This window comes from Crinia signifera, chromosome 3 (assembly GCF_055691185.1).
Source record: "Crinia signifera chromosome 3, ASM5569118v1, whole genome shotgun sequence".
Classification (NCBI taxonomy): Eukaryota; Metazoa; Chordata; class Amphibia; order Anura; family Myobatrachidae; genus Crinia; species Crinia signifera.
In genome coordinates this window covers 306,048,223-306,062,805 of record NC_139219.1, presented here as the reverse complement: position 1 = coordinate 306,062,805, position 14,583 = coordinate 306,048,223, and positions in this window count along the sequence as shown.

The window sequence follows — 14,583 nt, the reverse complement described above, 5'->3', positions numbered from 1 at the left end:
CTAACTCCCACCCAGTAGGAGGAGACACTGACTCAGGGGCACCATCCTGTACTCCTGTACTGCCACGCTGGACCCTCACCCACTGGCAAAAGCTGCACAGTATCTCCCACCCTCCTCTTTAGTTCCCCTTATGCCCACACACCCCTATCACTACCCAGCCTCCTGTTTTCCTGTGTCGTGACCTCCGCCAGTGGGGGGCCGCTGACTCAGAAACACCCTACTATACTACTGCGCACACACACACCTAAACAACACGCAGCCCCCCCACCCCCACAAATGTCACTGTACCCTCCACACTATCAATGTACATCTTACTCTGTAACCGCTTTTTAATTAAACAAAACAATACACACCCCCTTCCACATCATATGCTCTCTATTTAACACATTTCACCTATAACTCAAGTTGCAATACAGGCCATCTGTCATAAAATTCTAACCATCATTCTCATATACAAATGTTCACAAATTAAGGGGGCGCAGCCCCTTACGCCGGTGTGAAGAGCGCCCGTAGGGTGCGATGAATCACCTAGTATATATATATAATGTGTAATTCCAGAGCTCAGTCTAGACACTGATCCTTGGAGGAGGTAGGGCCCAAAAAGAGAAGTTCAAAAACAGAAAAACAGAAAATAAAAAACCTCATGTTGACCATTTCATGTGTTGACCATTGGCATGTGCCATCTTGACCTTTTGCTTGTGTTGACCATTTGTCTATATCGACCATATGGAAGCAGCGGCATTAACCTCTCACAGCAAGGGTGTAACTACCATAGGTGCAAGGGGTGCAGCTGCTATAGGGCCCAGAGCAGAGGGCAGCCCATCTCTTCTTTGTGCTATTTACACTTATCTCAATGAATTTGTACACAGGGGCACTTACAAAATTTTGCTATCGGGCCGACACACATCTAGTTATGCCCATGTCTCACAGGCAGAGTGGGCCATTCAATCTGAAGTGCTGTAGTTTTTTCTAATAACTTTCATTGTAAGCACTAAGCCATACCTCCCAACTGTCACGATTTTAGAGGGACAGTCCCGATTTTCGGGTCCTGTCCCGCTGTCCCACCCGCGGCAGGCATTGTCCCGCTGCGGGGGGTGGCAGTTGGTAGACCCCCCAATCTAGTAGAATAGACGCTGTGCGCATGCGCACAGCGTCTATTCTCGTATGAAAATGAGGTTGCGGCTAATTAGCATAAGCCGCGCCCTCATTTGCATACGCCCCGCCCCTTTTCGCGCGAGTGTCCCTATTTCTTCAGATCAAAAGTTGGGAGGTATGACTAAGCACACATTACTGTAAGGGGATGTTCTGGGCCTTGTCTAGGAATAGTTACTAGAATGCCTTTGGCAGGCTCTGCACTATCATATTATCTTAGTCATTCATTTCAGCCTCTGTGGCGGCTTCATTTTCTCCCTGTGCTTAGCGATTAATAAACATCCAGAGTCTCCAGCAATAGCAGGTGTTCCTGCCAATAAACACAAGTGGTGAGTCTTCATTGTAAACATTAGGAGGAACAGCTGTCCCTACAGCTCCTGGTATATACACTGTGCAAACCAGGCTCCACAATCACAACTAAGGGCCTTATTCTGGTTCACTCACAAAGACAAATTCCTTCTCCTACGGACAAAACCATGTGCATTTCAGGGGGGGGGGGGGGGGGGGAGATGTAACGTGTGCAGATAGAATTAGATTTGGGTGGGGTTTTTCTTCAAAGTGAGATCTATATACCCTGCACAGAAACAAAATAACTCACCCAAATCTAATTCTTTCTATACATACACACACACACACACATACATACATACACACACACACACACACACACACACACACACTGTTTAAGTGTACCCCGTCCCCTCGCATGGGAATCAGGTAACATCTGCCCCACCTGCAGTGCACATGGTTTTGCCCATCTAAGAAGGATTTTGTCAGAAAGAATGAACCAAAATAAGGCCCAATGAGAATGCTCTAAGTCGCGCACTTCCGCATCAGTTATTGCAATAATCTCTTTACTGGGCTTCCCAAAAGTGACTTTCACCACTACAGTCCATAATGAATGTAGCTGTTTGGAGGATCTTCCTTGCTAAAAGTTCATCATTTCTCAGTAGTTACAGTATATTGGTTACCTGTATATTACCGCATCTAATACTTTTAGTTAGACATAAGGCCATCAACCAAACGACATCAAACATACATTTCTTTGCTTATCACAAAATATCTCCCATCTCAACCACTCCCCTTTGAACAATACTTTTCAGATTTCATCCTCAATCCCTGTTTACACTCATGGTCAATGGAATGTTTTGGGCTGCACCCACAGGGTGGAATGCCCTCCCACGCACAATAACAATCTCCTCCAGTCTCCAAACCTTCAAGTGTTCCATGAAAGCCCATCTCTTCAGCCAGCTTATCAAGTTCTAGAAGCGCCTATATAAAGCTACCTTACCCCCTACACAGTCCATACTTAACTTTACATGTTTTCTCTTCCTCATCCATCCGCACATACCACTGTTACCAGGCCAACATTGCTCTTTTCTACTGACGGATAAACCTGGGTTACTATCAATAACCTAGGTTCAGTGACCTGGCAATCCAACCCAGGAAGCTGTTAGAGTTAAATACAAGTAGGACCTGGGTAATACTGCAGTATAACCAGATGCTACCTTGTTTGACATGGACAGTGGCATATAGAGGGGGGGGGGGGGGGGGGGTACTTTTTACCCGGGCTCGAGTCTGCTGGAAGGGCCTGTGTCCTGCTCCACCATTGCAGGTAGCCGAGCAATGGGGAGAGATGAAAGGCTGCTCAGTGTCGTGTGCTGAGCTGGGGGAAGGGACAGCTGGTCCTTTCTTTCCCTGAGTGGGTGTGCCACCCACAGGACGGTTGGCTGCCCACACCCGGTCCTCAGCCCCTGCTAATTATTATTATTATTTTTTTACAGGGGGCATGGTCACGCCCCCTCCCATTGGACACTCCCCTTTTTTTTACAGGGCCTGTGGTATATATTAAAAAAATATATATTAACACTCCTCTCAACAGTTTTTAAGTGCAGTGTGCTACAAAATACATAGTAATATTTTTATTATTAGAGGCCACTTTATTGCTACAGAAAGTTTTATCATCTCTGGGAAACCTAATAAATGTACACAACTGGTCATATCAGCCCTATTGCCTCTGCCGGTGATCTATGAAAGCTTGCTACAGCTTTAATGGGATTTTGAGAGAAGCAAATAAAATGAGGCTGGATGGCAAAACAATGAGCGCAAACTGAATTATGAAATGAGCAAACCGCTCAATTTTATCAATTAACAGGACGGCAATGGCTGCTAATGTACAGCAATAATATGTAAATGGCAGGGAGAGAAAGTGATCAGGACAGCAGATGATTTCAGCCGAATCAACATGCAGAGACCAGACGGAGCAATTAGTAGCACTGACAATCAGCAGTAATTTGAATGGAAAATGTTAAGTCTCAGCCATTAGCGGATGGAAGGACAGATGATATATAAACCAATATGAATGTCTGAAGTAGTAGAATGTTCATGGTTAGAACAAGAAAGCATCTGGAGAAACAATTGCTTTAAAAAACCCAATGGCCGCCTGGGGCAAACACAAGACAGTGGCTTCTCTCCTGGCGCACTTATCCTGCAGAAAAACACATTTCACACTACCGCTTATTACATTGTCACACATAGAATGTGACTACAGGGGGAAAGTAGACAGTAAAAGATTGCAGGGGACATTGCGAGAGAGATTGCAAGAGAAAGGGAGGCAGTGGGAGGGGCTGCATGTGAAAGGGAGGCAGTGGGAGGGGCTGCAGGGGAAAGGGTGGCAGTGGGAGATACTGCGGGGGAAAGGGAGGCAATGGGAGGGACTGCAGGGGAAAGGGTGGCAATGGGAGGGACTGCAGGGGAAAGGGTGGCAGTGGGAGGGACTGCAGGGGAAAGGGTGGCAGTGGCAGATACTGCAGGGGAAAGGGAGGCAGTGGGAGGAACTGCAGGGGAAGGGAAGGCAGTGGGAGAGACTGCAGGGGAAGGGAAGGCAGTGGAAGGGACTGCAGGATGAAATGGAGGCAGTAGCTGCAGAGACTGCAGGGGAAAGGGAGACAGTGGCCACAGAGAGACTGCAGGGGAATAGGAGGCAGTGGGACAGACTGCAGGGGAAAGGGAGGCAGTGGGAGAAGCTGCAGGGGAACGGGAGGCAGCAGGAGAGGCTGCAGGGGTAAGGAAGGCAGTGGGAGAGGCTGCAGGGGAAAGGGAGGCAGCGGGAGAGGCTGCAGGGGTAAGGGAGGCAGTGGGAGAGGCTGCAGGGAAAGGGAGGCAGTGGGAGAGGCTGCAGGGAAAGAGATGCTGCAGGAGAGGGAGGCAGTGGAAGAAGCTGCAGGAGAAAGGGAGGCAGTGGGAGAGGCTGCAGGGAAAGGGAGGCAGTGGAAGAGGCTGCAGGGAAAGGGAGGCAGTGGGAGAGACTGCAAGGGAAAGGGAGGCAGTGGAAGAGGCTGCAGGGAAAGGGAAGCAGTGGAAGAGGCTGCAGGAGAGGGAGGCAGTGGGAGAGGCTACAGGAAAGGGAGGCAGTGGGAGAGGCTGCAGGAGAGGGAGGCAGTGGGAGAGGCTGCAGGAGAGGGAGGCAGTGGAAGAGGCTGCAGGGAAAGGCAGGCAGTGGAAAAGGCTGCAGGGAAAGGGAGGCAGTGGGTGAGGCTGCAGGAGAGGGAGGCAGTGGGAGAGGCTGCAGGGAAAGGGAGGCAGTGGAAGAGGCTGCAGGGAAAGGGAGGCAGTGGTGAAGGCTGCAGGAGAGGGAAGCAGAGGGAGAGGCTGCAGGAGAGGGAGGCAGTGGGAGAGGCTGCAGGAGAGGGAGGTAGTGATGAAGTGCAAGAGATCATAAATATAGGGATGGAGCTTAATAGACTGACACACTATAAGACAGGAATAAACAGAGAAACAGGTCAACAAAGTAAATTTACATAGGGCTAAAAAAAAATCGAGTCCCCATCCTGGCACCATGGAAGGGTGGGCAAGCCTCCCACATGCCCCTGGACCCCCACAGCCCCCTCCTTCTCCATACAATTTCCAGAAAATTGTGTCATTTTAGCCCTCCTCTGCATACACCCACAAATCATGACATCTCCTGTAAAGGGCCAGGGCACCCAAAGTGAAGCTGACATTCTCCACTCCGGGCCTCTCCTGGAGAGGAGGAATCATATGAAGGCCCGTATGGCATGAAGACTTCTCCACATGTCATTTTTATGCCATAAGACTCCTCCACATGCCACTATTATGCCATCAGACTCCTCCACATGCCACTATTATGCCATCACTCCTTCACATGCCACAATACTCCTGCACATGCCTATATTATGCCATTAGTTTCCTCTACATGCAACTATTATGCCATCAGACTCCTCCCCATGCCACTATTATTCCATCAGACTCCTCCACATGCCACTATTATGCCATCAGACTCCTCCACATGCCATTATTATTCCATCAGATTCCTCCACATGCCACTATTATGTCACCAGACTCCTTCACATGCCACTATTATGCCATCAGACTCTTCCACATGCCACTATTATGTCACCAGACTCCTTCACATGCCATCAGACTCCTTCATATGCCACTAGACTCCTCTACATGCCTATATTATGCCATTAGATTCCTCTACATACAACTATTATGCCATCAGACTGCTCCAAGTGCTGCTATTATGCTATCAGACTCCCCAGACACCTCCAAGTCCTGAAATGATGCCATCAGACACATCCAAGTGTTGGCATTATGCTATCAGACTCCTCCACATGCCACTATTATGCCATCAGACTCCTCCACATGCCACTATTATGTCACCAGACTCCTTCACATACCATCAGACTCCTTCACATGCCACTAGACTCCTCTACATGCCTATATTAAGCCATTAGATTCCTCTACATACAACTATTATGCCATCAGACGGCTCCAAGTGCTGCTATTATGCTATCAGACTCCCCAGACACCTCCAAGTCCTGAAATGATGCCATCAGACACATCCAAGTGTTGGCATTATGCTATCAGACTCCTCAGCATGCCACTATTACAGTATGTCATCTGGAATTAGCGGAAGGGTTAGGGTCAGCCTGCGGGGGAAATAGGGATAAGGTTGGGCTACTGCAAGGGAGGGTTAGGTGATAGGGGTAGAGGGTTAGTTTGCTAACAGAGCCCCTGTCAGTATTCCCCATATCAGGATGCTAAGGTTAGTCTTTTGACAGCCAGCATCCCCACCACCGAGATATCATATGTATCCAACTGCTTTATGTGCTACAAAAATAGCCACATACCTTCTGATCAGGGTTGCCGACTTTTACAGTCTCCACTCCAGGAGAGGAGACTGCAAAAGAGTGCAGCCAGTAGGTGGCTCAGCCAGGCTGCACTAACTAACTCCAGCTGTGTCTTATAGTATCCAGTATCGTGTCGCACCTGTTTGTCTGCAGCTCATGTCACATGGTGGCTTGGTGGGCTGCTGGCATATTAAATCAGCATATTTAATATACTACTTATTTTTTATTTATTGATTTAATATGCCAGCAGCCCACCAAGCCACCATGTGACATGAGCTGCATCAGGTGCTGGGGCAGGGTGCCATTTGCCCCCCAGGGCTCTGTTACCTGCATATCCTCCAACATGGCTTGGCTCACCCTCCCCCCCCCCCCCCCCCCCCCCCACACTCTTCTCCTGCATTTTAAATACATATATCTGAAAAAATGCCCAGTATACATTCGGAAAGGGTGGGCGTGACCATGCCCTCTTTATCCATGGCCACGCCCCCTTTCAGTATGTGTACCGATTTCTGCCCTAAAAATGTTGGAGGATATGGTAATATATGTACTAGTTGGTGCCCGGGAATCAACATGCTTTACACACTCCTTCTAAGCCTGCCACTGGATTCCCATGATTTGTCCCAGAACAGGGGATGAAGGGGGAGGTCCATGGCTCTATGAAAGGAAGTCTGGCTGCTGCAACCCGTCTCAGCTCTAGAGATCGGCAAAGTGACTCACTAAAAAGAGTGGTGCTCATTTCATCACTGAGTGGAAATAACCGTTATTTTGACCTGTTCACTAGTTCACTAGCTCACTTTGAATAAAAACAATGGTTATTTCCGTTTTGAGTGTAGTATCTGGTCGTTCTATTTACAATTAATTAAACCGATTTCGTAATGTAAAGAGATTTTGTACGTTAATCTCACAGGCGGTTATTTACATTTATTTTTCTGTTAATCCTGACCCTTTTTTTTTTTAAATACTAAAGGATTATTTTCACAAAGAAAAGGGTAGAGGCGTACCTAGATATTCGTAGGCCCCATAGCAAAAGTTTGTAAGGGCCCCCTATTTATCAACTGAAGGTGATAGATGTACGTAAAACATACCTGTATTACTTACATAAAGATGGGCCCCCCTCAGCTCTGGGCCCCATAGTAGCTGCACCCCTTGCACCTATGGTAGTTACGCCCTTGGAAAAGGGCATTTCTAAGCGTCCATACCGTTCGGGTTGCTGGGAATGCTTAAGAGGGTAATTTCATAATAATGAAGTATAATAGTTTCACAATCATTTATTGGCACAAACAGAAACAAAGTAAAATCCCATTTACAAAACTGTCTTGTTCTAAATCAGATGCAAGCTGCATTTGAGCTGTCATTTAGGGCTGTATTCAATGAGGCAGATTTGCCAAGTTTTATGGCGAATCTGTGATTTTTTCGTGTGTGTCTGCGATTTTTGGAGTTCCAAAAGTGAATTACCCTATTCAATGAGCTATATTCGCCGATGGCGACCGGCAAATGAAGGATAATTCGCCATATGTTATTCGCTGCAAATCGCCGGGCTTTGTCAATAGGATTTTTCATTGGGATTCGCTGGGATTCGCCATGATTCGCCAATAGTGTATTCAATGAGAAGTTGGCGAATCTATTTCTTGATTCTTATCGCCGTTCTCCACCGAGTTTCCCTCGTCATCTTTTTATGGTGAACTTTTATATGAACTTCTGAAATAATTGGTTTTAAGTGTTCAATTTAACTCTGCAAGTGTAATCTAATATTATTTGCTGCCCTTGTATGATTTTATGGTTGTAGAAGTGCTATATAAATATATATTTAATTTTTTCTGGTATTTTTTTTCTCCCACAATGCATTGTTATTACCCATGATTCACCTCAATTACCCATGAATCTCCTCCCCACCTCACTCCTTCGTTTGCCCTTTGAGGAGATTACACAGCTTTTGCAGTATGCTGTATTGGAATCGTTTTTTCAGGGTAATTTGCATTTTTTTTGCATTTCACTGCAATTTCTTAAACACTGTCTACAGTAATGGAGCTGTTTAGGGATACGCCGGATTGGCTGAGATTCGCTGTTAGGGGCGGCGAATCTCAGTCACGTTGAATAGGGTGACTCGGCGAGTCCAGGCGAATCCCCATGCATGGCCGCAAAAAAGCCGGCGAATTGATGGCGAATCTAAAAACAGTATCGCCGTGACTGGCGATAAAAGTCATTGAATACCGCCCTTAGACTTAAAATGAAACAGAACATATCATAGCACAATACAACTTAACGGAGAGCGAGAGAAGCAGAGCGGTACGTCAGACTCGAAGGAACTACCCTGATTGGATCGCTCAGACGCTCACCACTGAATCTGAATCACTGCACTGCACTTATTGCCGAGCACTGGATCGGAGAAGGGCTCACCCACCACCAGAATGAAAAGAACAAACTAGTTATTTTTCGATCTTTCCAGAGCGGATGAACAATGAACGGTGCTGGTGTGGTGGGGAACAGAATGAACAGGGGTGGAGGGGGAAAGGGGTGGCGCGGCAGATGTTCGGATGAGGTGTGGCAGAAAGTGCCAAAGCCAAAGACCGTCTGGGATGCGATTGGGCTGTGTCTCTGGGATGGGATCGTGGCCACACAAACGGCTCACGGCTCACTAGCATTCACTTTTAATGAGCAATATTGCACTTGCTCTTTCAAAAGAACTGGTTCACTCGCGAACAACAAATCTCTACTCAGCTCCTGTGCACGTCTATGGTAGTGACCATGCTGCCAACTTATTCAAGCACCCTGTCACATATAACTTGCTATAACCAGGGACAGACTGGTGCTGCTTTCCATCCCGCGCATTTATTGTACACGTCCCAAAGGCACGTGCACACATTACGGGGGGCAGGCATGGCCGACGCTTCCATTAGGTTATGGGCAGGGCTATTTTTCAGCAGGCTCCAGCAGGAACTGAGGCCTTATTCTAGTTCACTCTTTCTGACAAAATATTTCTTAGATTGACAAAACCATGTGCACTGCAGGTGAGGCAGGTGTAAAACCCCACCCAAATCTAATTATCTCTGCACAAGTAACACCTGCCTCACCTGCAGTGCACATGGTTTTGTCAATCTAAGAAATATTTTGTCAGAAAGAGTGAACTAGAATAAGGGCCTCAGTTCCTGCTGGAGCCTGCTGAAACATAGCCCTGGTTATGGGCATCGGAACCTGAGGGGAGAATGAGTTCTTAAGCACTCGCACATCTAAATCACTCTCTGGTGAACAGTGCGGGTAGCTGAGATATGGTGATGTCAGCAGCCCGCACCCGTGTCACGGACGAATTATCAAGGGAACGACCAGCTTTATCATGGGGATGCCCATGAAACGCATCTAACTGTGCCCGCAGCTTCACGCCCTCCGCCTGCATTGCTCCATGCGAAAGGGCTGGCAAATATTCAATTCACTGCGTCCGTTCATCCCCAAGGACAATGCACATGTACATAATAATGTTTATGAGCATGCGCACAAACAAAACATCGCTCCCCTCTGCGAGCGCGCAGGTGAGCAATCAGACCAGAATTACCTCCTAAGTGTAAGAGGTATCTGTCTACAGTAGATATGAATTTAAGCTAAGAATGTTTTATGCTCGGTATGAAAATGTGTATTTTATGCAAAAATATCTACATGAGCACCACAAAGGTTAAAGATGCAACTGTCAACTGTCCCGATTTTTGCAGGACCATCCCATTTTATTGAGGCCGGCAGTGTCCCGTGGTGGTGGTGGTGGGGGGTCATTTGGGAGTCCCCCACACACATACCTGTCGCTGCTCTGCTGAGTAGATCAGCGGTGAATAGACACTGTTTGCATGTGCATAATGTTTATTTTCAGAGACACAGCGGAGGTACGGCATGCATGCATACGATACAATTTGAGCTTCCCATTTTGACTATATAGTCTAAATTGGCAGAAAAGTTAGCCCAAATTGCCCAGTGTGTATACAGCTTGCGATGCCGATGTGAACTCCATGGGATCGGCATCGTAAGAAAAAATAGACTGTGCAGGAAAGCCATTAGTTATCGTAAAAGCAGGTTTAGAATTCATTATCAGCCACAAGATGGCAGTATTGTACATTCATTTCAGTAAAAAGAAAATCCACAAAAAAATAGATTCTGTTTAAGGGGACATTGGGCCTGCATCTGTATCTGATGTAGTTTTATGAAAAAAACACAAAACTACAGCTGGTTTTCTTAACACACTGGGAGCTCAGCATGAATTACAGTGCAAAAATGCAAACGCTTCACAGAATAGCGAAGCTCTTGCATAACTATGGAAGCCCCATGTCTGTGAAGGCAGGCGCTGGACCGTCATGTTTTGGTTCTGTTGTCTGGGCCACCTCCCCCAACAGCATATTTGCCTACTTTCAATTTCACCGCAACACGTCAGGGGGGGGGGGGGGGGGGCGGGAGCAAGGCTGACATCACTTGGCCCCGCCCCCATGGCGGAAAACTCTGTGATTCGCGGGCCGCGGAGAGAGGGAGGGGCTTAAATGCTACGAAATGCAGCGATTGCATCATTTAAGCCCCGCCCCTTCTCCACAAACCCGCAATTTCAGGTAATTAAACCAGCGGGCAAGGGGGGAGCGGAGGCAATTACCAAAATGCGTGAGAGAAGTGAGTGCAGTGTACAATCACCTGGGAAACTGCAGGTTGGCGTGGTTGTACAATCCAACCTGCAGTATGTAACGGTGCAGGCACGTATCTCTTGCATGTAATTATACACCACTGAGTACAGCTTTCAGCTGCCAGTTGTTGGCATTCTGCGCTGAGAAGTGGGAGAATTGGAGCAGACCTGTATGTTCAATTAAGCTATGAGCCAATATTAATTTAATTAAATTTTACATATAAATGTCAAACTTTATGATATCATCCAGACAGGAAATAGAAACCTGTTATTTGCAATATTTAGGACAGATCAGTAATACATGTTGGTATAAACAGAGATGTCTTACAGGGCATAGTTACCTACCCTGTTGCATTCTGCAGGAGACTCCCTGACATAGCAGCAATCTCCCTCTCTCCCTCATTAGTCTAGCAATCTCCCTCATGTCACATAGCCAACATTACACTGTTACATCATAGTTACCTTCCCTCCTACATTCTGCAGGAGACTCCCTGACATATCAGCAATCTCCCTCTCTCCCTCATTAGTCTAACAATCTCCCTCATGTCACCTAGCCCACATTACACTGTTACATCATAGTTACCTCCCCTCCTGTATTCCGCAGGAGACTCCATGACATAGCAGCAATCTCCCTCTCTCCCTCATTAGTCTAAAAATCTCCCTCATGTCACCTAGCCCACATTACACTGTTACATCATAGTTACCTCCCCTCCTGCATTCTGCGGGAGACTCCCTGACATATCAGCAATCTCCCTCTCTCCCTCATTAGTCTACCAATCTCCCTCATGTCACCTAGCCCACATTACACTGTTACATCATAGTTACCTCCCCTCCTGTATTCTGCAGGAGACTCCTTGACATAGCAGCAATCTTCCTCTCTCCCTCATTAGTCTAGCAATCTCCCTCATGTCACCTAGCCAACATTACACTGTTACATCATAGTTACCTTCCCTCCTGCATTCTGCAGGAGACTCCCTGAAATAGCAGCAATCTCCCTCTCTCCCTCATTAGTCTAGCAATCTCCCTCATTTCACCTGGCCCACATTACACTGTTACATCATAGTTACCTCCCCTCCTGCACTCCGCAGGAGATTTCCTGAAATAGCAGCAATCTCCCTCAATCCCTCATTAGTCTAGCAATCTCCCTCATGTCACCTAGCCCACATTACACTGTTACATCATAGTTACCTCCCCTCCTGCATTCTGCGGGAGACTCCCTGACATAGCAGCAATCTCCCTCTCTCCCTCATTAGTCTAACAATCTCCCTCATGTCACCTAGCCCACATTGCACTGTTACATCATAGTTACCTCCCCTCCTGTATTCTGCAGGAGACTCCATGACATAGCAGCAATCTCCCTCTCTCCCTCATTAGTCTAAAAATCTCCCTCATGTCACCTAGCCCACATTACACTGTTACATCATAGTTACCTCCCCTCCTGCATTCTGCGGGAGACTCCCTGACATATCAGCAATCTCCCTCTCTCCCTCATTAGTCTAACAATCTCCCTCATGTCACCTAGCCCACATTACACTGTTACATCATAGTTACCTCCCCTCCTGTATTCTGCAGGAGACTCCCTGACATAGCAGCAATCTTCCTCTCTCCCTCATTAGTCTAGCAATCTCCCTCATGTCACCTAGCCAACATTACACTGTTACATCATAGTTACCTTCCCTCCTGCATTCTGCAGGAGACTCCCTGAAATAGCAGCAATCTCCCTCTCTCCCTCATTAGTCTAGCAATCTCCCTAATTTCACCTGGCCCACATTACACTGTTACATCATAGTTACCTCCCCTCCTGCACTCCGCAGGAGACTCCCTGAAATAGCAGCAATCTCCCTCAATCCCTCATTAGTCTAGCAATCTCCCTCATGTCACCTAGCCCACATTACACTGTTACATCATAGTTACCTCCCCTCCTGCATTCTGCGGGAGACTCCCTGACATAGCAGCAATCTCCCTCTCTCCCTCATTAGTCTAGCAATCTCCCTCATGTCACCTAGCCCACATTACACTGTTACGTTTTTGGGGATAAAATGGGGAGCTGTGCAAAATTCTTCTACCAACTATAATCTCACTGAAACCAGTTTTCAAAAGTAGGAAAGTATGGTACAGGATCTCTGCTAAAAAGGAAAGCCGGCCAACAGGGGCTACAGGGAACTAAGAAACCTTCCAACCGTGTCGCCTGTTGACCTTCAGTGGTCGACACAATGCATATCCACCTTAATAGGGTCGACTAATGATCGTATCCCATTATTACAATCATACCAATGCAAAATATAATGAGGGTGATAGGAGTTTGAATGATTTATTAACTTACCTAATAGACAGAATATAACATCATTTAATACCTAACACAGCAGGCTGGGCTGCCATCCGAAATTGTGGAGCCCAAACCCCACAACACAGTAAAAAATGGAACCATGGAAAAGAGGCATAAAATATATACAATAGCAATATGTAATATGACACTAATATGATTACAACCACCTGTCAGCTGCAGCAGAGTCCTACATGGCAGCGGTGGTTCATGAGCATCATCTTCTTGGATTCATTTTTACTTTACAGAAAACCAATTCCATTCCTGTACCTGTAATCAGCTGAGCAGCACCAGCCAGTCCTGGCTGCGCACATTTGTGGCTGCCTATCAGGGCCGTAACTAGGGTGGTACGAGCAGCAGTGCCACCGTGCAGAGTGCAGGATGCCCTGGCGCTGAATCATCTGCCACCTACAGGCTGTGTCCATGCATGTATATAGGGGCAAATTCAGTGGTGCTGCTGCATGGTGGTTGGTTCCATCTGCATCGGCACCAGCCACCACAACCGGTATCTGTCAGACTCATTCTCCTCATTGCTTCCATGCCCCATTCTCTATCCTCGCCTCTTGCTCTCCTCTGCTGCACTGTTGGGTTTGCCTCTGCCTGGCCACAACTTCTCATCTTCTGCAGATCCCTGGGGTGAGGAGACCAAACACAGTCTCTTCTTCTAGTTGATGTAAGTACCCAGTGAGGGGTGGTTGCTATGGTGAAGTTGGATTGTATATTAAGATTTTTATAGTGGTTGGGTGGGAGGGTTTTCATGTTCTCTAGGGGGGGGGAGGATTGGTGTATTAGTTGCATGTGGGGTTGGAGTTGTATTAACTTTATGGGGTTGTACAGTATATTTATGTTGTGTTGGGGTATATTAATGTTTTTAGGTATGTACTAGTGTTGAGTAGTGGTTGAGAGTGGGGTGTATTATTTTACATTTGTACACATAAAGAATACTGGGACTTGTTATACAATAGACATGTGGTGTGGTGACAATCATAGCTAGGGTGGTGTAGCCAATGTCACCGCACAAAGCGCACGTCACCCTGGGAGCAGAACCAGCTGCTGTGGTGTACTGGGCTCCTACTCAGCGGTGTCAGCACTTTGAGCATCTTACAGCTCCCACATCATGACATGCTGAGGAGCAGTGGTGGTGTAAGTCAAGCAGCGGCTGACTGAATGCAGCACCTGGATGAGTCACCCTATGGATATAGGAGAGGTGGGCTTTAGGGGGGTATAGACATACAAGTTCAAATTACAGACAATTAAAAACACTGCAGAGTTGCTACATCAGAATGGGACAGGGAGGACATGAGAATGCA